We start from the raw sequence: 26,225 nt of genomic DNA, 5'->3' as shown, positions 1-26,225 counted from the left end.
CAGCCTCAGAGAAACAGGAGCTCTGACTGGTATAAGGACATTGTAAAAAGTTCTGAAATGTAACTCTGGAAATCCAGATACCGCCATTATTAATTATTATACTGTTGTTAATTCTACTGGGAATCTCTGGGCAAGTCAGGCTTTTGTTGTACTGATGCATTTTCTTCCAAACTGGAAGACTAAGCTGTCTCTGAGCTCTCACTCATCTTGCATTGTTTTAACTTTAATTTACCCAGTTTCTGGACATGCCACCTTCAGTTTTCTTGCTGAAAGGCAGGGTTTCTCTGAGATCTGATTTTGTCCCTTTAGAATTCTTCTGACTTCAGAAATTTTCAGATAAATTCTCCGTATCTTTTCATATCTACCACTGTCTGCATGGCTTAGTGGAGACATAAATTCTCTTCGATGTAAAATTAGAGACTGTATTCATGAAGAATTTCACAGCAGAGTTCCAAAGGCATTGTCTTTGCTGCCACTGTTCTAATCGCTCCAAGGATAACTTTTTAATATCTGCAATCCCAGTAGGCAATAGTACAGAAAGGAAAGACACAGCAGCTTTGTTTTTCAAAACCTGTCATGTACTGTGAGCAGTGATGAATCCAGATCCAGAATATCAAAAGACACACACAGTGTTCCCTTTCATTTAACAAGCATTTGATTTTAAAACATGTATTGACTGCCAACTACAAATACAATGTTTTCTAGATCAAAGGGTCTCTGTGAGGTACAAAATTACTGACACTGGTTGTCATCACAGCACTGGATATGCATATTCTTTCAGAATACTTTAAACTGGTGCAGCCAAGTCTATAAGCAGGCAGCAGAACCAGACCAGCTTGTAAAAGGGAAGTTCATGGTAAGGAAAAGCTTAATGCTGCTGGCACGGGGATACAGTACCTGTGCATATATACACGTGTAAGTAGGTGATTTATGCATCCACTGCATTGCAGTGTGCAGCATAAGTACATCTGCAGATTTGGAAGAAGCAAAGGGAGTAGATGGTGATGCTGAAAATGACGCACTGGATTTCAGGCACGCAGCTGGGATGCTGAGCATGCACAACAGTTGAAGGACAGAGAAGAGATTATCTACCCTGCACCCTCCCCCTGCAGGAGGACAGGCAGTGAGGACTGGGGCTGAGAAAGGCAACCTCAGTAGGAAAATCAGGGTTTTTTTAAGGTGATGCAAAACTGCTGAGGTCTCACTGCTGATATCAACTGTCTTTGAAAGAAGGCTAGAAATGGCCCATGTAAAGGATGACAACCACTCTGCTGATAGAAGCTGGCTTGTCAACTTGAGTTGGCAGGAGTTTCTACAGTTAACATAGTAGTTACCGCTTTCCTGATGACCTCTGTAGATGTCAGCAATGACATTTCTTTTTATTCAACATGCATTGATAAAACCATGGGCAATGGCACATTGAAAGAAAAGAAAAAAGTATGTCTTAAATAAACTAAAAAAAAGGCATTTTACAAATTTTTAAATGCCAGGATTAATATTACCTGTGATGCCATAATTTCCACTTGTTGTGCATATTTATACTAATACATTCTCTAATTAAATGATCATATAACCCCCTCCCAATGTTTACTGCACAGGGTGTTGCAACTGAGCCTTTTTGCTGTAGTAGCAGCCTTCCTCGCTGCAGAGATGGAAAACTGCATGGTTAGTCTGAAGACTACAAGGAAAGAAAGGAGAGTCCCATGATGTAAAATCATATACTGCTGTCCTGATGAAAAGCTGTTTTACAAGTGGTTCTCAATTGCATTTTCACTCTTAATCCATGCATCGATGAGCATCATGCCAGCCATACTGCATATGACTGGGGCCCTAGCTCATTTAGGAATACTGGTTGTTCTTTGACACTTGGTATCTGGAAGGTTTCAAGCTGCAAACAACGTTGACATAGCTTAGGCTTCTGAAAAGTGAAATATGTGTTCATAGTTAGGTAACAAAAAGATACCCAAAAGCAAGCTGACTGACAGACTGACATACACTCAGCAATAGTAACCTAGAGCTCACGCCCTTAGGAGGAAATGCAGTATCAAATGCTTCCTCACAAATAAGCACCAACTATTTTTCTCCTGACTGCAGCACAGCCCTTTTGAAGAAATAGTGTGACTGTGAAATTAGAAATTATATTACACACACATAAAATGGCTAAAGGCAATTGGTCTATTACAACAAGAGCAATGCTCTGTGTAATTTTTTTTGCTTACCTCTGCAGTATTAGTAGCATTCTTTCAACAGTATTTGCCAGTAAGTTTTAAAAGATAAAATGAAAGGTACTAAGGAATTACAAAATAATGTTATAACATTAGGCTGAAGTACAGCAACACAATTCAATTTATTTTAGGACATATCCATTAGGATCAGAAACTGATGACAGTGTTTAAGGTTATCTAGTTATGCCAAGAGTTACAGTGCCACAAATTACATTCGCTTGAACAAAACAGAGATCAGCCTTTGCTTGCTGAAGCAGAAGAGAGCAACAAGTTAGTTGGGATATAGTGAAGGATTGTCTATGGTATGATTAACGTTAGAAATTTCCAGGACTGTGGGGAGGACTAATAACAGTTATTTACATTTCCCCATGTGCTGCAGTCTGGCTGTACTGTCTGATATTACTGTATAGGTTAAGCCAGCCACCTACAGATTTATTTTCCTTCTGTATTTCACAATTGTTATATTCTGCCAGTCATAGCTGGAACTGTGAACCAATTCTGAGATTCTGATCTCTTTTTGTAAAGGACCATAGTTTTGTTGTGTCTCTGTACTATACAACACTGATGCTTTCCTGATACTGCAACAATATCAATAAAACAATATGCATCATAAAAAATAAAAGAGAAATACAGTCACTTTTACTCACTTACTAAAGCTTAATTAACAAATATCAGTGGGATTTTCTAAGGATTACGGAAATTGGTTTTTTTTTCAAAGAAAGTAAGGAAAATTACCAAATATTTGGACTACTAATTATCATTGGAATTATATTGAAATAAATGAGCTGGTAATCAGGCCAATGGATAATAATTTATCCTTGGTTTACTAACATTAATTCTTGTATTATTACAAATAGCAATTATATCCACATTTTACAAGCGAAAAGAGAAAGCAGTTTGCCCGGTGATCAAACAAATACTACAATCAGAAGCACAGAAACTCAGCTGCTGCACGTAACATGCAAAATGTAAACATGAATATAGATATATGAACATCCTGCTGTATATTGTAGGAGTATATTACCTACATTTATTCAGAACATCAGAAGCATTTTTAATCTCATCTTGAGTCTTTGCAGTAAGTTATTTCTGTCATAAGAATTAAATTTCCATTTTAATTTACATCGAACAAATTGCTTGAAAGAGGCCTGGCCCCTATGCGTAGAAAAACATTGTATTAATAATCATTCAGACAGTACTTATACATATGCTATGCTGAAAACTCTGCTTTGTGAAGCTTGGGGTTTTTCTGCTTTGAAACCAGCTTTTAAGCAAACCACGTGTGAGTTGGTGCCAACAGTGAAGAGAAGCAGTTTGGTTTAGAATACATGAGCCAATGAAGAAATGTGCATCATTCTTCCAAATCAAGTGAATTATTAACATGCACAGACTTAAGCAAGTAAAAACATGAGTGATAATGTGAATAGGCAGAAAAGACATTGAAAGTGGTGAAAGAACCAAGGAGCAAGAGAAAATTAGCACAGATGTAGAAAGCTAAGAGGAGTTGGTGGACTAAAGAAATAAAACTGGGAATCAAGTGATCCTTCAATAAGCCGTTTAGGAAAGTAAGTTAGAGTCATAGAGAGAATGATCATAGAAGTATTAAAAAGAAAACAATAAAAATTGACAAAATTAAAACCTGTGTCTTCTTATATACTAACTGTGCCCAAGAGGCCAAATGTAATCTCATGTTAAAATACAATATATTTTAGATTTAGCTTACTATCAACATTATTTATGAGACAAAGACCAGATACTAAGAGTGAATAAATAGTAAAGCAAGAAGGCAGAAAGGGGAGAGCTTCACAAGATAACATCACAGTGAGGGATGAATGCAGATACGTTCTGTTTTGTTTTAGTATGCATTCAGTTCTATGATAAATACGTGTTTCAAAATGCAGTAAATTGCATACATAAAGAAAAGAAACATCACCGTAAGAGTCTACATTTATCTGAAGAAGTGAACTGCAAATTCAAGATTAAAATTCTGTATATTTCACTAATATATCTCCATCAACTATGGAAAAAGAAACATTTATCATGCTGGGTATTAAAATGCATAATTTTATGTTCTCATATCACACATAAACTAGCTTCACTGTTGCTTCCTCACTTTATGTCAGCTCAGTGAACAGACAAACCCTTCCGATCATGGACATGCCTAGTTGTGGACAGTTATTTAGTAAATGGCAAACTAACGAACAGCCACATACCCCCAATTTTTAAACCACTCGTTGTTTCTAGATGTTGAGATTTAATTTATAGAGTGGTTAACTACATATGCACAATATCCAAGTCTGCAGCCAAGGAATATGATTGCCATGCTTACTAGTAGGTTAGGGTTTGAATACCCAAAGCAGTGAAGCTGCAGCAGCACAGATTTCTCCCTCATGGAGAAGAAGACATCTGTCCAGGCTACTTGTCATACTGCTCACATGCATTGCCATAAGCAACTAATCTGGGGTAGGACTGCTGACATCTGCTACACTCACGTGTTTCTATGATCTCTAGACAGAACTTAAAAAAAACTGGAAGGGTCTCTAAGGGAGGCACCTGAGAAGACCAAGAAGGACTTGTTAGCGGCATGAGAGAGAATGATACAAGACTGATTTGTAGTTTATGTTCTAAATGCTCGACTTGTTCTATCTTCTTAAGTTATTCAGCAGACTTAACAGAACTTTTACATTTGCAGGTTGTTTTTCAGGTGTGTGAATTTTGCTTGGAAAAAAAGTTTGTAATGTTAAAGGTTTACTAAGTAATCCCTTAAGAGCAACTTTGAGAAGCGTCTGTGAGAGAACAAAATGGAGACATTCACTCTGAGCTAAAAATACATACTCACTGGGTAGCCTGGTGCACAACGTTAACTTCAGGTAGTGTAAGAGGGCAAATAAAAACTCAAGGACAACTGTATGTATGGACTGGGACCTCCATTCAGAAAACACATCATAAAACAATTCTAAGCTTCAGAGAACTGTCTACCTTTGAATTTCTAAGTATAAGGATATAGGAAGGCGTGCAATAGTAGGACAATGAAGTAGGTAAGACACGTCCCTAACAAAAAACCTGACATTAGTTAAATTGTTCAATAATAATAATAATTTTTTTTTAAATCACTGAGAATCCTGTGGTACATGTTAAGTGATCCAAGACAGGAGAGCAGGTAGTTTAATAACATGAATAGCCTATCTTATAGTCAACAGTATACATGACAGAGACATCTATAACCAACCTTATTTCATGTTACACAAGCTACAAAGGTGGACATATACTCTTAGTTCTAGGAAACATAATATTGAAGTAAATAAAAACCTCCTCCTTAAAAATAAAGGAGTTTGGCAAAGGAAACAGAGAGAAATAACCAGGTATTAATCTTTGCAAATATAGTGCAGGATGAGGATTAATTGTGGAAAAGATACGGTTAGTTTTCTCATTTAAAATTAAATATGACACAAAGGTGCTATATTTGGGAAGGGCCGGTATAAATTTCAGAGTAAAACTAAGAAGAAAAAGACAAGTGATTAAATTGGATGTTAGATGTAAAAAAAGCAAGGACAGTAAATTGCCATCTAGGAGATTAAAACATTCTCAGACATATCTCAAAAAATTTACCGATGGGATGAATATTCTCTACAAGTTAATAACCACATGCAGGGTTCTTTGTTCACAGAAATAAGAAAACTCACTTGTTTTTCTTTCAACCACATGCTTTTTGTTAATATTTTAGATCGTTTTGCTCTCTTGTGTCCTATTCTTTCAACCAGTATTTAGATGAAGGTTACTGTTTCCAAAGTATTCACAGAATCACAGACTCACAGAATGGTTGAGGTTGGAAGGAACTCAGAAGGTCATCTTGCCCATCCCCTTAGCTCAAGCAAGACTATGAAGAGCCAGCTGCCTAGGACCATATCCAGACAGCCGTTGAGTATCTATCTCCAAGGACGGAGACTCCACAACCTCCCAAAGAAACCTGCACCAGTGCTCAGTCGCCCTCAAAATAAGTGTTTCCTGACATTCAGACAGAGCCTCCTGTGTAGCAGCTTTGTGCCCATTGACTCTAGTCCTGTCACTGGGCACCACTGAAAAGAGCCTGGCTCTGTCCTCTTTGCACCTTCCCTTCAGGTATTAATATACATTGATAAGACCCCCTTGAGCTTTCCCATCTCCAGGCTGAACAGTCCCAGCTCTCTCAGCCTTTCCTCTTAGGAGAGATGCTCCAGTCCCTTCATGATCTTAGTGGCTCTTCACTGGACTCTCCCCAGCATGTTGGTATCTCTCTTGTACTGGGGAGCCCAGCGCTGGATGCAGTACACATGGTGTGACCTTACCAGGGCTGAGTAGAGAGCAAGAATTTCCTTGCATGACCTCTTGGCAACATTCCTCCTTAATGCAACCCAGGATACTGTTGGCTGCCTTTGCTACAAGGACACACGGCTGGCTCATGTTCAACTTGGTGTCCACCAGGGGACTCTCAAGTCCTTTTCTGTCAAGCTGCTTTCCAGCCAGGCAGCCCAATCATATACTGAGCTTAGCTGAGGTTGTTGCTCCCCAGGTGCAGGACTTCGCAATTGCCCTTGTTGAACTTCATGAGGCTCTGTCAGCCCATTTCTCCAGCCATATAAATCTCCAAATTAGAATTCCTGTAATTGTGACAGTTGTAATCTACCAAATGCTGTTGAACAGCTGAGGGCATGCCTAATCTTAATTATGAGTTTGCTTCATCTTCTAACAGACTTGAAAGAACAAAGAACGGTTATACAAGGTGTAACAAATGACATCACCATAGAAAAATGTTTGGCATAATTCAAATCCATGCAAACAAGAATTAATCATTAAAAAAGTAGCTATGAATAATCATTCAACAGTAGATGAAATTTGGACATAGAAAACATGGCCAGGGTGAAAAGGCTAAATCCTGGTCTTGATGAAGTCAGTAAACTCACAGAGATTTCAAATAAATCAGGATTCCGTGTTTCACACAGTTGCAGTGGACAAAGGGCTCTTACAATCATGAAATCTTGGTGAAATATGTCAAAAGTAACAGAAGTACAATATGTAAAGTGCATTGGGCAAAGAGATGATGAAATTTTCAAAGGTTACTTCACAGAAACGTAGGGCCAGATGACGCCATAGGAAACCATTTAGACTGAGCCTCTCATTTCTGTTGATTTTTTTCTACACCTCCTATAGTTTGCTTTCATCTTTTCAGAGTGTGGTGCAAAACCCAAACCGAGCATTCCAACTGAGGTATCACCATTGCTGAGCATACCAGAATAATTTGCTCATTATCTAATTCACTGCCTTCCTAAAATACTTCCCAAAACTACGTTATTACACTCCTTTCTGACACTACTGTATTATTTGCTTATATTTATCTTGCTATTCATAATAGGCTCTGTATTCCTTTTGCTGAGTAACTGACTGATGGTCCTTCCTTGTTTTGTTTGTACGTATCTGATTTCTGACTTCGTAAATCTTTATTTTCCAGATTTATTAAGTGAATTTGTCCTGCTTACTGCAGACCATGATTCCAATTTAAGATAGTTCTGCCCTTCACAGTACATGCCCTTTCTTCCAGCTTGCACTTATAAATTTTGTAAGCACATTCTTTCCACTACCCAAGTGCTTAATTATAATATTAAATGGAAATGACCTTAGGACAGACTCTGCTGGAACCTAACTTAAAATTCCCTCTTAGTTTTAAACAAAACACTGATAACTCATCTTTGAGAGTAATTTTTGACTCTGCCTCTAGACTCTAGTTTATTGTTTGCTTGCAATATGGAACAATGTCAAACCCACTTCTAACAGCAAAATATATTGCCCACAACCCCTTTGGTCATAAAGCGAATTACTTCCTTACACTGTAGCTGTTGATGCCTCTTCTCATCTCTTAATAAAAGAGCATCCTGTAGGTCCACAGGCTGAGAATAGGAAGGCAGCCCTGCGTCCCTGATTCTTTTTCACCCCTCACTGAGGCCCTCAGCATTGCTCTTCTCTTCCAGACAGCAGTAAAGCATGCCCAGAAAGCAAGTAGAAGAAATACCACTAAATAATCCTACCACTTCTGCCTCCTTCTCATTCCCTGTTGCCCAGGTCTGCAGCACCTTGTGTCTAGAGAAGAGAAAGCATTACAGATGCAAAGGGTAGGATGAGGGAAGTTGCAAAAACTGCCTAAAATGGTTGTCAACTGTCAGTCTAGAGTAATTTGGTTATATTCTCCAAGTCTGAACATCCCTCGCTCTAAATTTCTTTTGACTGTTCTGCCTCTCATCAGAATAAATTTAAAAAAGCAGGTGGTAAAGAAATAAACTAGCACACTTTTCAAGTTTTGCTTTTAAAATACAGATGTTCATACCAAAATGACATAGTTTAGTCCCTAAACACAATATAATTTGTTTATATTATTAAATTAATATATTTTTATAATTTTATTATAAACAAATTTTATTGTAAATTTAAAATAAATACTATTGTAAATGAAAATATATCACATACTAAAATTGTTACATTTATATGTAAAGATTAAAGATTATATGTAAATATGTATATTATATGTAAATATTATTTACATAATAAAAATTACTGTGAATAAATGAAATTTACTGTAAATATTAATTTACAAATAAATTAATAATGCACTGAAGGAAAATGTTCACAGCTTAGTGCTCATCTCAATAGCAAGAGAAATCAAATTACTCAATTATACCTATAACACATCTTTCCCCCTTTCAGAACACAAAGCAAGGAACAAGTGGCTGAGATGACAAAAGCAATCACCTACAACATCAAAGTTTGAACAGTGGCTTGTTTATCAAGAGATTAAAAGTCCTGTTTAAATTCTCCTTCTCCTTTTCTTCCTTGCTGCTAAATCATATGGTTGATTTTGAGCAATTACAAAAGTCTGCTATTTAAAGGCATTCCAGAAAAAAATAAGTTTCCTTTTTCCAGGACTGGAGCAGGTAAGAAGCTGTGAGGTATGATGAAGTAGCAGAGCTAAATGGGGGAGATCTGCATAATAACTGCTTATATCACTGGTGAGACCAGCTAGTGCTCTAAAAATAATTTGCACCCACTGATGTGAACAATAAATGTTAAACTAAGACTGCGATGTCTGAATCACTGTATTAAAGGTGACGTGCAAACAACACAGTGGTAGAATTTCCTAAAAAATAATCAGAGCTGCACACTACACAACTAGAACACACATCTTCTAGGTGAATGGAATGCCTGCTTTTAAAACCATCCTTACTCTCTTCAGAAAATAATTTAAAAAGAATAGAGAGAAGTCTATAATGTTTTCTTCAGGCGTTCCTTAGACATTCTTTTATTCAGAGTCAGGTGAAAAGTATTCTGCATACTCCTCCTTTCTATGAAAAAAGTATTTTGTGCAGTTCCTAGGCTCCAAAGGATTTCTCAGAGATACAAGACAAGGAACATGTGTCTCACCCATATTTTCCTTCTGTTGTACAAAAGGAAATATTCAAACATTCAAAAACCTGAAATACACTGATGCTTTTCTATTTGTTGGTATGAGAATGTTACATGAATTAAAATCTCTCGTGAATTCTCTTCAGTGAAATCAGTTGAAGTTTATGCTAACATTTATGTATGTATATGGTATGAGCTTGTGTGAAATTTTCTTTAAAGCAAATGTTTAAATATAACAGATGTTCACTTTGTTTGCCTTTATAGTGGTGGGTAAAAACGCTTAAGTTGTTCCAATGTATGGCCATAATATTTTCTCTTTTTTTGGCAGCCATCAGATTGCTTTATCTTCATTTAAACTCAAATGAGTAGTGCTACAGTAGCAGTGAAGGTTGGATCTCATATTGTATATAATGTGCTGTAAATGTAGGTTCCTACCACAGAAGTTCTCCTGTTTGTGTTACTATTTTCTTCCCCTGCCCTTGCTCTTAGCCTCAGGCAAGGATCTCCCACTGCTCTAGATTTAGTAATTAGGAGCACAAGAAAAGCCCTTCTGGGTCCAGCCCAGCAGGCTGAACTGTCTCTAACAATCGCAGCAGCAGATGCTAGAGTAAGAATAATCTCTGGTCAGGATAAACTTTGACACAAATTTTAACAAGGGAGTACAGGATCCAGGAAATGACAGACAGACATTGCTTTTGGAAATTATCAATTTTATGATACTTTTAAGAAAAGAAAACAGAATATTCTCTTAACATGGTGGACATGTTCTATGCTTTACATTTACCTTTTTGCTTTTTTGTAATATGCCCCTATTTCTGTGACCCTTCCTGTTGAAAATACTTGAACCCACTTTAACTACTTCAACTCCATTTAGCTTCTCTAATTTGAAAGATGTAGTTCCAGATATGGTCCAGTGTTTATTTACCTCGAGCAGTTTCTTGGTTTCCAGTAGACATCCTGTTCATTTTCATAGCTTGATCTCTTTTATAGATTACACTCACTAATACACTGCTCTCTTTCCTTCACTCAGTAGCATGAATATACCATGTATGTGTGGATTTAACACTACTGAACTTAGCTGGCTGTTAAGACCTAGAAACAGAGAAATGTAGCCACTTACAGGAAATGCTGCATAGCATAAGCATTATTTTGCAGAGACGGTATTTCCAGGCTAGGGTCTTTCTTTAAAATTGATATATTCAAATGTCTATTATAATAACTGAAAAAAACCCCAAACAAACAAAACAAAACAAGAAATAGGAGTAAGGATTACAGCATTCCACTGGCATGGTAAATATCACATTTACTCCTCAACTCTTTCTCTAAATACTTTTTTCTCTTATGTCATTTTTGCTTTATATACTGCTACCTAAGATTGCATGTATCTCATCCTTAAGCCAAATAGACAATTTCAAGAATTATTACAGTTTATGACACCATTATGAAATCACAAAGCACTACTTATGTTTTTATTACTATTTTTGATACTTTCCTTGTATTTTTTGGCAGCCATACAATTGTATTCACTACCTCAGTGAAAACCTCTCTCCCAGCCCCACCACAAAACTGAATCACACAGTACCCCTTGGAAGAACTTTGGTACTTTTTTTTCATCCCCTGTCATAACCACATCAAAGATTATTTGCTACTTCAGGCATAGTCATCCACATAAACTGCCAGTTTTCATTTGTGTGACTCCAGATTTGCTGCAGATTGTGCGTTTTAGAGCATTTGCTGCCAGCACTTAAACTGAAGGGCTGCTCAGAAGCATTCTGTATCAGTGGAGTTTGAGAGGGTGGACTGCCCTCAAGTACTTTGTTACAGGCACACACCACCAAACTTTGGCATTACAGTCATGACATCATTGGCATAGTCACAGAGATAAACTAATTGTTCAGTTCCTGCAAGATCTTTCAGCACTCATTTAGCTCTATACCTATTGCTTTTTCAGTATCTTAGATTCTTGTCTAATTCTGGAAGCCCACATGTTCAGTTCAGCCATTATGATTTCTCAGCTATTATGCATCATGGTAGTAAATTCTTTGTCAGTTTTACACAGACACAGGGGACAATTACAATTGTCTTTTTTTCAAGCTGTCTTGCAGAAGGATGATTACTTGTAAGTCATGAAGTCATTAAGCCGTTAGTTTTCCAGATAATAGTAGCATTTGTAAGTATACATATACTTTCACACTAGAAAATGTGATGATGATCTCATTGACTGAGGGTTGAGAAGGCTCTTTTCAAGAAGGCTGAGAAGTCCAGGAAATAGGCTTTCATGTTGCCCAACTTACACTGTGAATGACTGAAATGTCATAACTATTTCTTCTGAAAATAAATGATAAGGCATCTCTAACATGGACTACTGGAACAGTCCGAGTGCAATTTCAGAATTTGTGCACATAATATTACATTACAATCTCTTGAGGAGCTGAGGGGAAGTGAAATATAGTAAAAGCAAATGAAGTCTTGCAATGACTTCTCAGTATGCTCAGGATGACAAATTTGTGTCTGCTCTGTACATTTTCACATGCCTCAGGTTTGCAAATATATCATCTTAAATACTGTAGCATTGGAAATTAATTAATTAAAACTACTTCATAGTTGGAAGATCTCTAAAACTACTTCATATGATTAATGGTTTAATATTTCCTATGATATTAAATGATATTATGATAACACTTTGACATTTATTTCATGTACTGGTTGGCTCTTGATTTGCAAGGCACTTTGTAAATATTTTTCTATGACAACTTTAAAAAAATCAGGTATTTCAAATGTTACCATGAGGTAGCAGGAAGAGGAGCCAGACTAAATATTATAAGGATTGGGGTTAATGAGGTAAACTATTAAATTCTTACTATTGTGGTAAGTTCTTAACCCTGTACCTAAGAGTCCCCATTTTTAGCATTCAGGAATCATATTTGGAAAGGTTATTGACTCATGTCAAGTTGTACCTGACAAAAGCAACCCAACTGTAGGTGTAAGCACACAAAGTGATTATTTGCAATTAAGACAAATGCAATTAAAAAATTAGTATTTACCAATTGTGGTATTTTCTGCAAGGTTAATAGATTGAGTATCCCAGTCTTAGGAAGTCAACTGAAGACAAGATTGTAAGGCTGAGTGCGTATTTCAAGCCCATAATTTATTAATCCTTTGAAATTCAGTTAGTCCTTTTTTTTTTTTTTTTTCCCTGAGAAAAGCTCTTAGCTTTTAACAAGTTCTTATATCAAAAGCCTTACTGGTTTCCAAGTCATCAGCTAGCAGAAGTGATGGCTTATCACAGTGATGTGGGCAGCTACTCAATAAGGAAGGAATCACAATCAGATGGTTCTTTTTCTTTTAAAAGCATTTCCTTGCCTTTACTATTGACCTGTCATGAGGTCCTGGCTGAGATCACAGCACAGTGTCTCAGTTTGGAACTCCCTTGATGATCTCTAGCAAAAGCCTGAAAATACTGTAATTGAAATATTTCATCACCAGAACTTTTTGAATCTTTTCATAATTCCTGAGTGGATAAGGTCATTACAATGCAAAGTGACTGACATAAACATGTATACGACTCTGTGTACGCAAAATCCCACATAAAACCATCCAGTGACTTCTAGTCACTTGAATTTTTTGAGACATTATAAGAAAGGTAAGATAGCTAAAGCATAGTGATTTCACATGAAAATACAACTTAATACTGTAACAGCTGAGGGAACATTAAAACTAAGTGGACAACAGCTTAAAAGTCTCCATCTCTCCCACAAGACCTCATACATAGGAGCTAGAAAAAATATAAAAGCTCCAATAATTACATTGCATCCAACTGCTCTCTCCACCCCTTTGAGTAATACATTAGAAACTGAAGGAACACAAAAAGGTGGATTTTTTGTTCAGTTTTCTTTTTTGTTTTGATTCCCACAATAACACATGGTAGAAAACTTGCAGATACCAATCCTTCCTTGGCTACACTATTACTGGCAAACATTATGTACTTCCACTGAAGTTAGTGAAATTGTAATGGTTTAAGTCTCGAATTACTGACAAGAAGGAGCAATTCCAGTATCCAGATGTGTAACTTCTAACTCGGCTAAGTTTAGTGAAAAAATAACCTAGCTAAAATGTAGAAAACCAGGCCCATAATCATGACACCGGAAAAAAGGTGAAAGTTCAGATTTTGTGCTATCAAGCGCACAAAATGAAGGATAAAGGCTTTAATACCTCTATCAGAGGTGGCTTTTAACAGCGCAGGGCTCTTCTGTGGCTGCTGCAACAGTACTGCAATTTTTCCCTCCCTGATGATGTTAAAGTAATAAAGAGCAAGATGAGACCACCCTGATCTGTCCATTCCTTGACATAGTTAATGGGCACCAAGGCTGGTTTTGTTCTCCTTCCTGATGTCTGCTCTACCACAGAAATACAACAGTAAAAATCTTGGCTAGAAGACTATAAAACATAGCTCTTGTGTAGTTTTTCTGTAATTTTTTAGCAGTCTAGTATGCAAGTTAATATAGCTGGGTACAAATTTGCTTATACTTTCACTCATACACACTTCACTCCTGTGTTCTTAGCAGATGCTGCATCACAAGTAAACAAAAAATCCCTTACACTTCATATGGAAAATGGAGCTACCTTGAAATTACACTCTGACCATCAACTTTCTACTTCTTGAACAGTTTCAGGAAATAGGATTGTTCTGCTTCTGATTTGAGAAGCATTCACTTGTCACACAAGAGTTTACAGAAGTGTTTATTTCACATAGTTATGAAAGTAATTTGTATGCAGGGTTACAGCAGTGAATGGATTTAAGTCAGCTAGAAATGTGTGGAAAGGCAGATCCAATACATTTGGAAAAGCTAACAAAAACTACAGTTAAACTAATAAATCATGTCTGAAAACACCAAGATAAAACCACTGTCATTTAATTGTGGTTTTTTTCATCAACTATTGATAATAAAAAGCAATCGCGGCATCTGCGCAACAGAGGATTGTCATAGTCCAACTCAGATTCTATATATAACATTCAAGTTTTAAAGAATCCACCAGGGAAACTACACAGCAAAGCTGAATATACAACTGAGTCAAAAATGAATTTCCTCTTATTTGAGTAAGGCTGTGACTATTCAGTAACCATAATATCAGTATCAGAACTACTAGTATTGCATATATTTTAACAAGTCTGACTTTAAAGTAAAAACCACAAATGCTGGTTAAAGTCAATATTAAATTGGTTGTAATTGGCACTGTTTTTCTGACCTTTCAATAGCTGTTGATTTAGATAAACCATTTATGTTGCCAATTTGAATATTTCAGTTTCAGATAAACTGAATAGTATGGGTTTAGCTGCAACCAGAAGGTTTGTTCCAAACATAACATGGCATTTGTCTTTTCCTCACATGCTTAAATTAATTTGACTAAGAGCTATCCTGTAACAGAAGAATTGCCACCACTCCTTGTGACAATGCAGGACACAAGCACTTTTTTTCTGGACATCACCCACATAAACAACACTGACAAACTATCAAGAGTTATGTTGACATAACTATATTTAGGGTTAGTCAAAACAACGTACCAGTAAGCTTTAGTAGCATAGAACTGGCATGGTAATTAAGACGAGCTCAAGCTCTAATGAAGATACAATACTCATTTTTTTCATAAGAGCCAGCAAAGCAGAAACTGGACTCCCTGATGGTTTTCAACTTCTCAGCCATGTAGAATGGAGTTCTGAAAAACAGGTCTTCCTCTGAGGTCATGCAGGTTAAAAACACACTTTTAATGTAATGAAGATGAAGGTTCTCTACAGAAGCTGTGGCTGCCCCATCCCAGGCAGTGTCCACGGCCAGGTTTTGTTGGAGATTTTTAGGCAAAAGTCTGTCAGTAACTGCCTGAGTAGCATCACTTCCACTGCTGTTATTTCAACATTATAGTCAAGGACCTCACCTCATTTTAATGCTGGACTGCAAGCACGGAAAGCTATCCAAGGTCAGTGTCTGATGAAATTATTATAGAAATGTTAACTTGCTCAGTAAATAGCTCATATAGACTTAGGACTGAAAACATGTGAGAACTGCTAGCTTTAAAATCCAAGACTTTTATTACACAATTCTGTATATGCTTTATGCTTTTCTATTTCATTTTCCTAACTAGAAGCATCCTGACGTACTCTTTTCTGACCCTACCTTACCTAATTAGTTGTTAAAGAGCTACCTTTCCAGTGCTTTAGTGCAGACTACACAAGGTCAAACAAAAATGTCACATGGGTCAACGATATTTAGTACTGACCATCTGCTAGCTATTCCTTTGCTTTCTGGACATGAACACTAAAGTCAAATATAACTGTTTCTATCTTTATTTTAGGCACCTCTAGAACATTCATCATAGCAGTAATAGTAAGAAGATCTTAATTTCTGCATCAGAAACGGTATTTTATCACATATAAAGGACATAATTCACTTTGCAAACCTTACTTTATTCTCTGAAACTGATTTAATCTCACTAAGGTTTCATACAGGCATTTTCAGATCCCCCTGCTACTGCTAAACCCAGGACAGCTGATAAAGCCAGACACCAAGTAGATGCATCAAGATAATGCGGTAAAATAACAGATGCAGTTTTTATCACAGGTGGTACATTTACTGTTCTTTAAACTAACAGAACCATGTGAATGCCAAATTTCTTGATTACAAAAACCCCACAGAATTTTACAGTCTGATTATTAGCCATTTAGGCTCCTAAAATACAAAGTACATGCACCGCAAAAGCTTGACACCCACACAGAAATTTATGACAAAGTATTTTTATAAAATGCCATACTTCTAAAACTAATTATTGTTGGAGGCCTAATTTCTAGTTGCTAAAAAAAGCTTGAAAATGCAAATCCACTGGAAGTCAAGAAAGCAAACAAAAAGCTAGAAATGTGCGTCTTTCTCAAGCTTCTAATTTTTAGGCCACATAAAGGTTACTTGTTTCCTAAGATATGCTTTTTTTGAATGCCTGAAATGTCAATATTCTAAACACGTGAGACAGGATCACTAACAAGGTATCAAGATTTGCTTCCAAGGCGCAGTCGTATGTAAGGATTAGCGACAGAACTATCTAGGATGACAAGAACTCAGTACCCTGCACTAAATGCATGTGACACCTACCAGGATTCTTACTGCAGATCCTGAAGTATGAGAGAAGTGACCAAGCTAAGTGTAAGCAGTTTGGCTTGGAAGTAGAGAAAATTTAGCTTCAGCAACAGGTAACTATACTTGTGGAAACAATACATATGCAGAAACATTTACTGGGGCTGTCAAGAGCAATGGCTCCTGGGCAGGATGCATGGAATGTCAGAGTCCTCGCTTCTATATCACTAAACTATCCTTTTCTAAAAGAACTTAGTTCTATAGGGTTCAGCCTTTGAACAGTCTTCCTTCACCAGCAAATCTGAGGCCTTATTCCACCATTTGTGCCTTCTAAGTACAGCAGTACTTACTCAAAGCTCTGAATCAACTTGGTCAGACCATTTCTGCTCTTTAACATAATTTGAACTAACTCACCTATCTCTACACAACAGTAAACTGTGACATGCAGTCACGCACGCTGAAATTAAGCTGGATCCAATATTCCAAGTGTTCAAAAGAAGGGCCACATACTGCCTTTAGGACAGTTAAAAATTTCTATAGAAACAGTTTCTATAGAAGAGTAATTCAAAATTGACAGAAAAGATTCCACTGTGACTAAGCAAATGAAAAGGGGGAATAAAAAGCAAAACTCCCAAAATCTTGCTTCCAAAATGAACTGTTAAAATTCCTTTCCTATCTGTCTTTAACCAAGACTGAGAAATCACTTCATTAAGAAAGTTGAATCATGTCAGAACCTGTTTTCAAAGAGATAATCAGAAGATTTGGGAGGATGGACAACAGCATGCACTAAGAGACTAGGGAAGATTCCAATAATGTTAATAACAACAAAATACATACTGTATTTTCTTTTGGAGTGGATCATTTTCTCATTACTCTGTTCAAGTGTGAATCTGGAGTAATCTATATTCATAGCAGCAAATACCTGAAGCCAAGACTAAGATCTGTAAATAACATTTTTCATCAACTGCCACTGTAAGTCAATTCTGAGAGGCTACAATTCAGATATGTAAACAACTATAGTTTCCAAAGGTTGATGGAGTGATTATATTGCCAATTCACATGCTTCTGCCTATCAGCTCTACAGCATACAATGCCAAGTTAAATGCCAGGTAAAGTTTCATTGTTTTTCATCGTTTTCCTCCTTCCAGGGGTAAGGAAGGAATAGAGGTGACAAATAAACCTTTATCAAGCTCTTTAAATCGTCCGTCCCATTCCCCCCCCCCCCCCGCTTTTTATTTTACTTTCATAGTAAGTTTAACATAGAGCATTTTCTTGAACAAATAATCTAAAAGCTATGTTATCTTTTGTAGATAGTCCTAAGTAAAATTCCAACATTCTTTCTTAATACCGAACCTCTTCATTTGTTGGCATCTTTGGGGTCAGAACACGAGTTACTCTCACAGCCCTCGACAGAGTTTCAAGAATATGCTCTTTCAAAAGTATGTTTGTTTTATGTGCAGCCCTAATGCTATTAAATATTAAAAAAAAAAAGTCTTGAACACACTGCATCTTGATTAATTATACTGAACAACTGTTATCAGGCTTGAACACTTGAGTTACATTAGCCTGATACTACCATCTCAGTATGCAAGTCTACCTAGTTATTTCTGAGCACAACTGCCATCCACTTACTTTGCTCTGTATAATTCTTTTCCAGTCTGCTGTGGCAACTATAGGGATGTATCCATGTTTTGAAAAATTGTAGGCACGACAGTTACGAACACTCATGATTCTTACAGAAAGTTTTCTAATTTCAAGCAGATACCTTCACATACTTCTGATGAGCAAGTCAAAAGAATGCCTGTGCAATGGATGATACAAAGAAACTGTGTAAACTGTAATTCAGACAATTCGGTTAAGCAACAGTTCTGTAAGCAGGTAGTAACTGACGCTTCCACTAACAAGAAAACTAATGGTCCAGTTTGGAAATGAGATTGTGAGGGCTTTGCTTCTTTCCCCCCAGAAAATAAGCATTTCTTAACCTTTCTTAACTCTAGTGCAACACACACAGAGGACATCAGTCATGCAGTGTGATGTAAGTACCCTTGACAGCAATTCTGTTCAGGAAAGAAAGAAAATATTAAAGGCAGAGAATTAAAAGGAGACTTTTTTTCTTTAGAGAAGCATAATTAATGAAATTGTGGAAACATTTTATATACATAGGCACTCAGAAGTATTGGGAATCTGCTTTGTTCTCCATCACTGCATCCTCTCTTATTACGTACAAGTCATTGTGATAAATCAGGGCTTACTAGTGGTTTTCTAGACACCACTAAAAATCCCATGTTTTTAATACAAAAATTATTTAGACACACAAAATGATAATTTTAACTGAATACTAAGAAACGTCTGTCAACACAAGACTAACACTGAAATCTAGCCAGATGGTCAAATAACTTCAATATTCAAGCAAAACAGAAAGATCTAACTAAATTACTGCTAGCAAACACTCCAAAGAAACAATTCAAAGAAAAATACTTTTTTTTTTGTCTTAGATATCATTCCGTATTCTGCAACTGGTATCAATTCACTGGTGTAGAAGTAATGTTCACAGATAGAACAATAAAATTTACTATTCGATTGCATCAAAATTTATGGCCTGGACTGTGTTTCAAACTGAAGAGACTTTAATTACCAGTATAAACCAAATCACTATGCTATGATGATGTCTTCTTGTCAAGCAGATAAGGACACAAAACATCTATAAACATAAGTATCTATTAACATACTAATCTATAAATTTACCTGAATGAAGAAATTTCCAGTCATTCTGGCAAGAAAAGCTGACTGTGAAAATTTACTCCAGAACATTCAATATTACTTGGAGTACTTTGATAATTAAAGCATGTGAAAAGTTTATGCTATTTATTATTTGAGCAAAATCAAGACTCTAAACTTAAAAAAGAAAGCCTAACATACCAACTAAAACCCTAAAGATTCATGTTCTGTTTTCCCAGCAATATGTAAGATTTTTGAAAGGAAAAATAAAAACAAAACACCAACAAAATAATTCTGAGGACTTCTGGCAAAAACTGTAAACCAAAGATTTAGTGCTCTATTTGCAAGTATCCTATATATATATGTATCTAGATCCAAATAGACATTCCAGCAAAAACACTGCAAATGAAACTCATTCAAAAGTTAATTAAGGCTTTCTACACATGGAACTGTTCCTGATTAATTCCATATGGGGCCATTCTTATTACAGAAGTGCCTCATTCCATTTTACTTAAAACAAACTGGTTTGTTCAGGAATGAGTGTTGCCCATAGATGGAATTAATCGGAATCATTGAAGACTATTTTAATTACTTGTGACTAAATAGGATTTAAGAAAAAATAAAATCAAATCAGTAGGCTTTAATTCACAACAACCTTTGTGCTGGCCTAGAGGTCTATCTGTAGGGATCTTCCTGCAAGAGCCCCTTAAATAGCTGATCAAAAAATATTGATTAGCAATGAGTGGTATTTTGGCCTTTTCCAATAGGTTTAGGAAAAAAAAAAAAAGTAAATACACTGTAGTGAAAAGACACAAAAGTCTCAAGTTTCTGAACAAGGGCTTTTTGGTTTCAGGCTTTGCAGCTGTCTCCCTCTCCTCACTTCACGAATAACCTGATTTTACCTGAGGGTCAGGACTGTTTCATAGGCCACAATAACTGCATGGCACAGATTACATCAGTAGATGGCACACAGGACTGAAACCTCTCTGTCTTATGCAAAGGAACTTGCATGCCACAGCAACAGCCCCTCCGGATTGTGTCATACAAGAGTATCACCTTGGCTTTGTCCTGACACAAAGGATGGAACAAGGTGCCTCAGCATACTTGCACTGAAGTGAAAACTAAGTTTTCCAGGAAGGGTTTCAGAAAGCTCAGGCCACAAGACTAGTACTGCAGACAACACAATAGCATCATCACCTAGTCTTTTGGGCATAACATAAGTCTAGACTGACAATACATTTGTAAGACACTTACACAGCCCATTCTCATACTTGCCAGTCTCCTTTGTTTCCTTTGCTTCAAACATTTCTGAATGCTTGAAAAGCAGTGATTTTGGCTGCCTATTCAGATGACTGATCACCAAACAATAATGTGATCCTGTGGAGGAAAAAAAAGCTAAAAAAGAAAAAAGTGAACTGCACTTAGGTTTTTTTTATAACCCTAAACACAGTTTTGTAATAGACACACAATAATGATAACCCTTATGCAATCAGTACCCTATATAGTTCTTACTAATTATTTTAATATATGATTTTGTCCTGGTAGATTGTGAAGGATTAGGAAAATTCTCTCAAATTCGGTGTACTTTGCAGGGAGTGAATGACTTCCGGCTTAGTGAGTGCCAACGATGTAACAGACAAAACATGGTATAATACCAGAAACTATCTGAACATTGTTGTTGGCTCCCTTTGGCAAAAGCACATTTAGGAAGCTATTACCCTTCCTAAACAATTCTAGCTGCTTTAGAAAGCAGGCTTATGTATGAAGTTCGCAAAAGATTTCATAGGATTTACTTACACAGCAAGAATGTTTGTCATAATATGCTTGCAGACTAAAATGTAAGTTTGTTTGGGGTGTTTTTTTTGGCAGTATATGTCTTAGCTATGAATTCTACTGCAAATGCAGTTGTATTAAACAATCAACTTGGATATTGCACCTTATTTCTCAAGTTTTCTAGTTAAGCAAACAGGCCTTGCTCTCCATTTGTCATGTAGATGTGAACTGTGTTTACATCACGACTTGGTATGAGCAGTACAAGGCTAGCTTTACCAACAAACCTGTCAATTGTACACAGTCATATGTAAATAACCCTCAACTGCTCAGTATGGCGGCTGTAAAAGGTCTGTAGTTACTGTTCTAATAGCCGTTAAAGTGCTCACTCAATACGCTGTTAACTCTCGAATAACCAGTGACAACTCAAATATCCTACTATTGACTGTTTAACTCCTTGTAAGAAAGAGCACAACCCAGTAGTGTTTCCCGTAAATATTCCATTCCAATACCGAGCTCAGCAGGCGACAAATACCATTCATTGTCTTCCTTCTTGCTTCAGCCAGGAAGATGCCAGCCTAATGGCATCCATAAATTAGGTCTAGCAGCCTCATACCATAACAAATGCTGCTGTTTGGTGACTAAGGAAAGGTTTCAGGTGACTCCTTACATGACAGGTGGCACATCTTCCTAAAGACGCTTTAACCTCGGTTCCAGCAGTAGGCTGATGTTGCAAAGGAAAGAGTTCAAACCGGTGTTATAAGCCCCTTTACCCTAAGAACGGATCAGCTATTTTGCTTCCAAAAACTGAATGTAGGTTCTCACCTGCTGTCTACAAATGTGTTAGTCAGTATTGGTGCGAGGAACTCACTGCTAGGTATTTGTATCAAGACATAGTTTTCCTTACAGAAGCAAAAATGACAAAGATCCACTGCCGTTTTTTCCATCTTCTACACAGCACATAGGATAGAAATTTTCAGAGACAGTAGAATCTGGTTTGCTTGAATTTAAGAGAATAATCATCCCATCAAGCAGCGATCAGTGCAACAGGAAGCCAAAACCTTCAGACAGAAATCAGGACCAAGGTATGTAAGAGATCACATGATACAGAACTCTGTCGACTTTAAGCCATAGATGAAGACAGCCTAAATCAGAAAAGCTTGTCAAGCTTCAAAATACAAGCAGACCTCTGCAGATTCAATGTACTAAAGTTTTCTTTTCAAGGTTTCCCAATTTTATACATCAGTGTACAAGTGTCTGATGTGCATCTAAGATTGCAGCCCACTATTTCAATCATGTCAAATGCCTATGTGATTTTTAATCTGTGGTCAGAAATAAAAAGTTCAGAGCATTTAAAACAATACTGTAAACAGCATTTTGGATTAAGATTTTGCATAAGAGGTTTAAAAGTACTATTGACACTTTCTCAGTTATACTCCCTTCAGTAGATAATTTTTTATAAAAATGAAAAATAGGAAAAAACAAGTTGTCGGGTTTATTTCATCAAATATAAAATGCAGGTTCTGTGGAAGCTGTTGCTTTGTTGATATCTTGGTTGAAATTTAGGCAATAAGGAATTAGTTCAAACCATGTAGGAAAAAGGTATCTTTGGAGTCAGAGACATAAAAGGATAAAGTTTAGTTCTCAACAGTACTGAACTAGAGGGGGATTTTCTCCAGAAAAAAACTACCCACAGTACATAGTGTACCACATGAGAACCCATTAGGCCCTGAAGCACACTGACATCTTTCAGAAGCCAACAGCTGCACAAAAGATGTGCTCAATCAGGGCCAAGGCTGAGAGAGGATTCTCTAAGCCATAAAGGCTGGCATCCCACTCACGAATATATAGAAAAGCATTAAAGGATGCTGCTTTTCTTCCTCCTCTTTCTTCTATAGCAGACTGAAGGGTGCTTCTCTGCAAGGATGTGACAAGGTGACATTATTAATGCCATCAAGCAGTGAAACTTGTGGACAGACAGTATTTGTTCTATTTGTCACTTCTACCTTCTACATTCTGTTATTTTAACACAAGAGGCACGAAGGTGAAACTCCCTGAAGGGACACGGCTCCTGTCATTGCAAGCAACCCTCATTCCTGCCATGCTAAGGAAGAAAAACGTTCCGAGTCTGCAGGGTTAGAGAAAAGACAGAAGAATTTGCAGCATACCCAAGCAGACAGCAGAAAAGGAGACATTCAAACTCTTCTTGCAATGAAAAAACTTCCAAGAAACTAGAGACATGTACAATTCGTTACAATTCAGAGCAGCCCTTGCCTGTCCACTCAGTTTCAGTCAGCTGTGTAGCTTCTCACCTCCTAATAAAGCCGATTTATGGAAACACAGGATGGCAATGGGAGATCGTTTGTGAACACCTTTTATTTCTATTCTGCCTTATTTAGTGTTTTTTCTTTCAGGGGATGGGGGGAAATCCCTTTTCCTGTTTAATTACCAGTTCAAATATGGTCAGTCTTTTGGCGTTTAAGCCTTTTTCACCTTTGGGAAACACATTTTAAGGAAAAGACCTAGAGATGCTGGCTTCCAAACTTCAGCTGTCTCAGTGGTTTCATCACACTTAGGCAACAGTACTCTGTATTTCTGTTTGGAATGCAGCATAATGCTGGGAAACTCTGTGCTGATTGTGGCCTGCCGTCGCTGAGGCTGTGCTGTAGCACAGGAGTTAGAGACACAGGATGGCAGATCAGTTAAACGCAGGAGCTGCTGCCCTGCAAGAGGCTGAGCAAGCCAAGGCAGCTGGCTGCTCACCCATTCTGAAAGCTGCTGACCTGAGGAGGAAAGGGAAGATGGAACCCAGGTAAGACTCTTCAGTCTGAAATATAAGACAACTGAAAGGGAGCTATGGCACGAACCTATAAAATCATGAATGGCATCAAAATGTCGAATGACAAAAGGACGAACGTTTGCTGTTATTGCTGTTAAGTCATGAATGAAATGGCTCTAGTTAAACTATCAGGAGAAAAGCTTAATCAAACAAGTACTCTTTCCAAACAATGCCTACAGTGCCAAACTCTATTGTGCAGGCCCAAATATAAATCAAGTTCAAAAACTGACTAAAAAAAATTACTGGAAAAAGCATCAAGTATTATTATTAAATGCAGTAATGAAGGAGCCTCAAGAAATGCTTTTGAGATTGTCAAGCATAAGGAGAAAATAAACGCAAGAGAAACCACTACACCACCTGTCCGGTCTTCATATCCTTTCCCTGAGCAATTCTGCTGGTTATCATGAACAAAGATACTGAACTGGAGGCACTTTTGACATGAATCACGTATAGCCATTTTTGTATGTTCTGACACACTTGTCTCATTCACAATTTTAATTTACAAGAATTTAATTACTGTAAAATGTTTGGATGAAGACTATTACCTGTCTGTACAATGTATTAAAATCTTCCAGTCATGCCACACACCATAGTACACACTAAAGCATTTACCAGCTTTCCTACAGTGCTAAAATTATTCACATTAAAATGTAATGAACTAGTCAGAATTCAAATGCCTAAAGGTTAACCACAATGAATTGATAGCGTTAAATATTACCTTAACCATAGAACAGTGTCACACAACACTGTTAGCACTGTCCCAGCTTAGATTATGGGTAACTCGAGTATGTATATTTTAGGTGCTAAATTTTCACTAACATTGCTTGCATATTATGTTGAGTTAGATTTATTATCAGACTAAGTGAAGTGTTCTAAAATAATGCAGTTTCTAGAAAAATAAGCTGCCAGAGGAACTCCACTTCTGAAAATTAACTAAATAGAGTAATGCTCAAAATAATATTCTGGTTTTTATCCAAATCAAGGATAAAAAACGTAGCTTAATTGAAATTTTCTACATGCAGCTACTCACCGTGTCTTTTAAAAATAAGTTATTTGTGTTCCATTACTTCTTACAGAGTTAGGGAAAAAACAAAATTAAAAAATCAGTCAGCATATGATCCACCACATTTCAAAGGATTTTACCCTGCCAATGAGAACACAGATTCTGCTTTGTTTACTGAAGCCAATGAAAACTCTACTAGAATTTCAATGCAAATGATAATAGCATGTGGTTTTTATTTTTATTTTTAAATACTGATGTTCATCACAATATTACGGTACATACTCTTAAATAATTAGCCCAATGCAAACAGCAGTAAAGGAAATGTCCAAAAATTAACTAAATACAGCATGATCCTTTAAAGCTGACTGCTGTGAAACGTATGTGGCATTCTCTCTTTAGTATGAAATAGCAATTCAGAAAATAGACATTCAAACCCTACTTGGTAACTCAGTACCTTTTTTGTAAGCAAGCTTGCCTAGCTGTCTAAAAAGTGAAACCTTCTATTGTTTTGAGTATCTTTTTCACATCCTTCTTTTCATGTTCATATTGTTTCCTTACAGAAAGGCTCAACATGATTCTCAAGAAAAGGTCCCAAAATTACAGAAGAGTTCCAAGAAATGCTATTATAATTCAAATGCTATGACACTCTTGCTCTCCAGTTTTAGATCTACCTCTAAGAAAACTAAATTTAACCTGGTATTTAAAGTAGGTACCTCTGATTATTAAATTGTAAAATGTAGGCACCACTATTTATAATGAGAATAATTTTCCCATCAGATTTTTCTGTAGAATCCTCACCCACCGCAGCCTATCAGACCCTAAATCGGGGCACTCCATGAATTGTATTCATTTATCAGTTACTCTAGTTACAAAACCCAAACAAAACAAAAAGCAAGCAAACAACCTAAAGACAAAAAGCCATACATCTTTAGGGTAACACTGAGACATAACAATAACCAGTCATAGCTCCTAGACTGCTTGAAATAATAAGATTCCAGGTGACAATTAGTCTAAGACACTACGTATTTTAAATGTGTATTAAGCAAAGAAGCACTGTACAGTATAGCAAAACATAAAATTTGTTTCTTATTCCGCTACTTAGTGCATTTAACAAAAGCTGTTCA

The 26,225-nt window shown here is 36.8% G+C and overlaps 1 long non-coding RNA gene across 2 annotated transcripts; it reads right to left on the bottom strand.

The window, feature by feature from the left end:
• Positions 1 to 1,633: 1,633 nt before the first annotated feature.
• Positions 1,634 to 18,704, bottom strand: LOC133211015 (uncharacterized). Of its 2 annotated transcripts, none has more exons than XR_009725075.1 (3): positions 18,404 to 18,704; positions 17,609 to 17,693; positions 1,634 to 1,678 (listed from the first exon to the last, which is right to left on the bottom strand). It is a non-coding gene; the product is annotated as an uncharacterized LOC133211015 (long non-coding RNA). The 2 variants fall into 2 exon arrangements; XR_009725074.1 differs by lacking the exon at positions 1,634 to 1,678 and adding an exon at positions 12,601 to 13,428.
• Between the last annotated feature and the right edge of the window lie 7,521 nt (positions 18,705 to 26,225).

The sequence above is a fragment of the Neopsephotus bourkii genome, unplaced genomic scaffold, assembly GCF_033783945.1.
Source record: "Neopsephotus bourkii isolate Nb327-2 ecotype Australia unplaced genomic scaffold, CSIRO-AGI_Nbou_v1 NB_549, whole genome shotgun sequence".
NCBI classification, from domain to species: Eukaryota; Metazoa; Chordata; class Aves; order Psittaciformes; family Psittacidae; genus Neopsephotus; species Neopsephotus bourkii.
The sequence above is the reverse complement of the archived record's forward strand: the minus strand, read 5'-3'. Positions and strand labels throughout refer to the sequence as shown.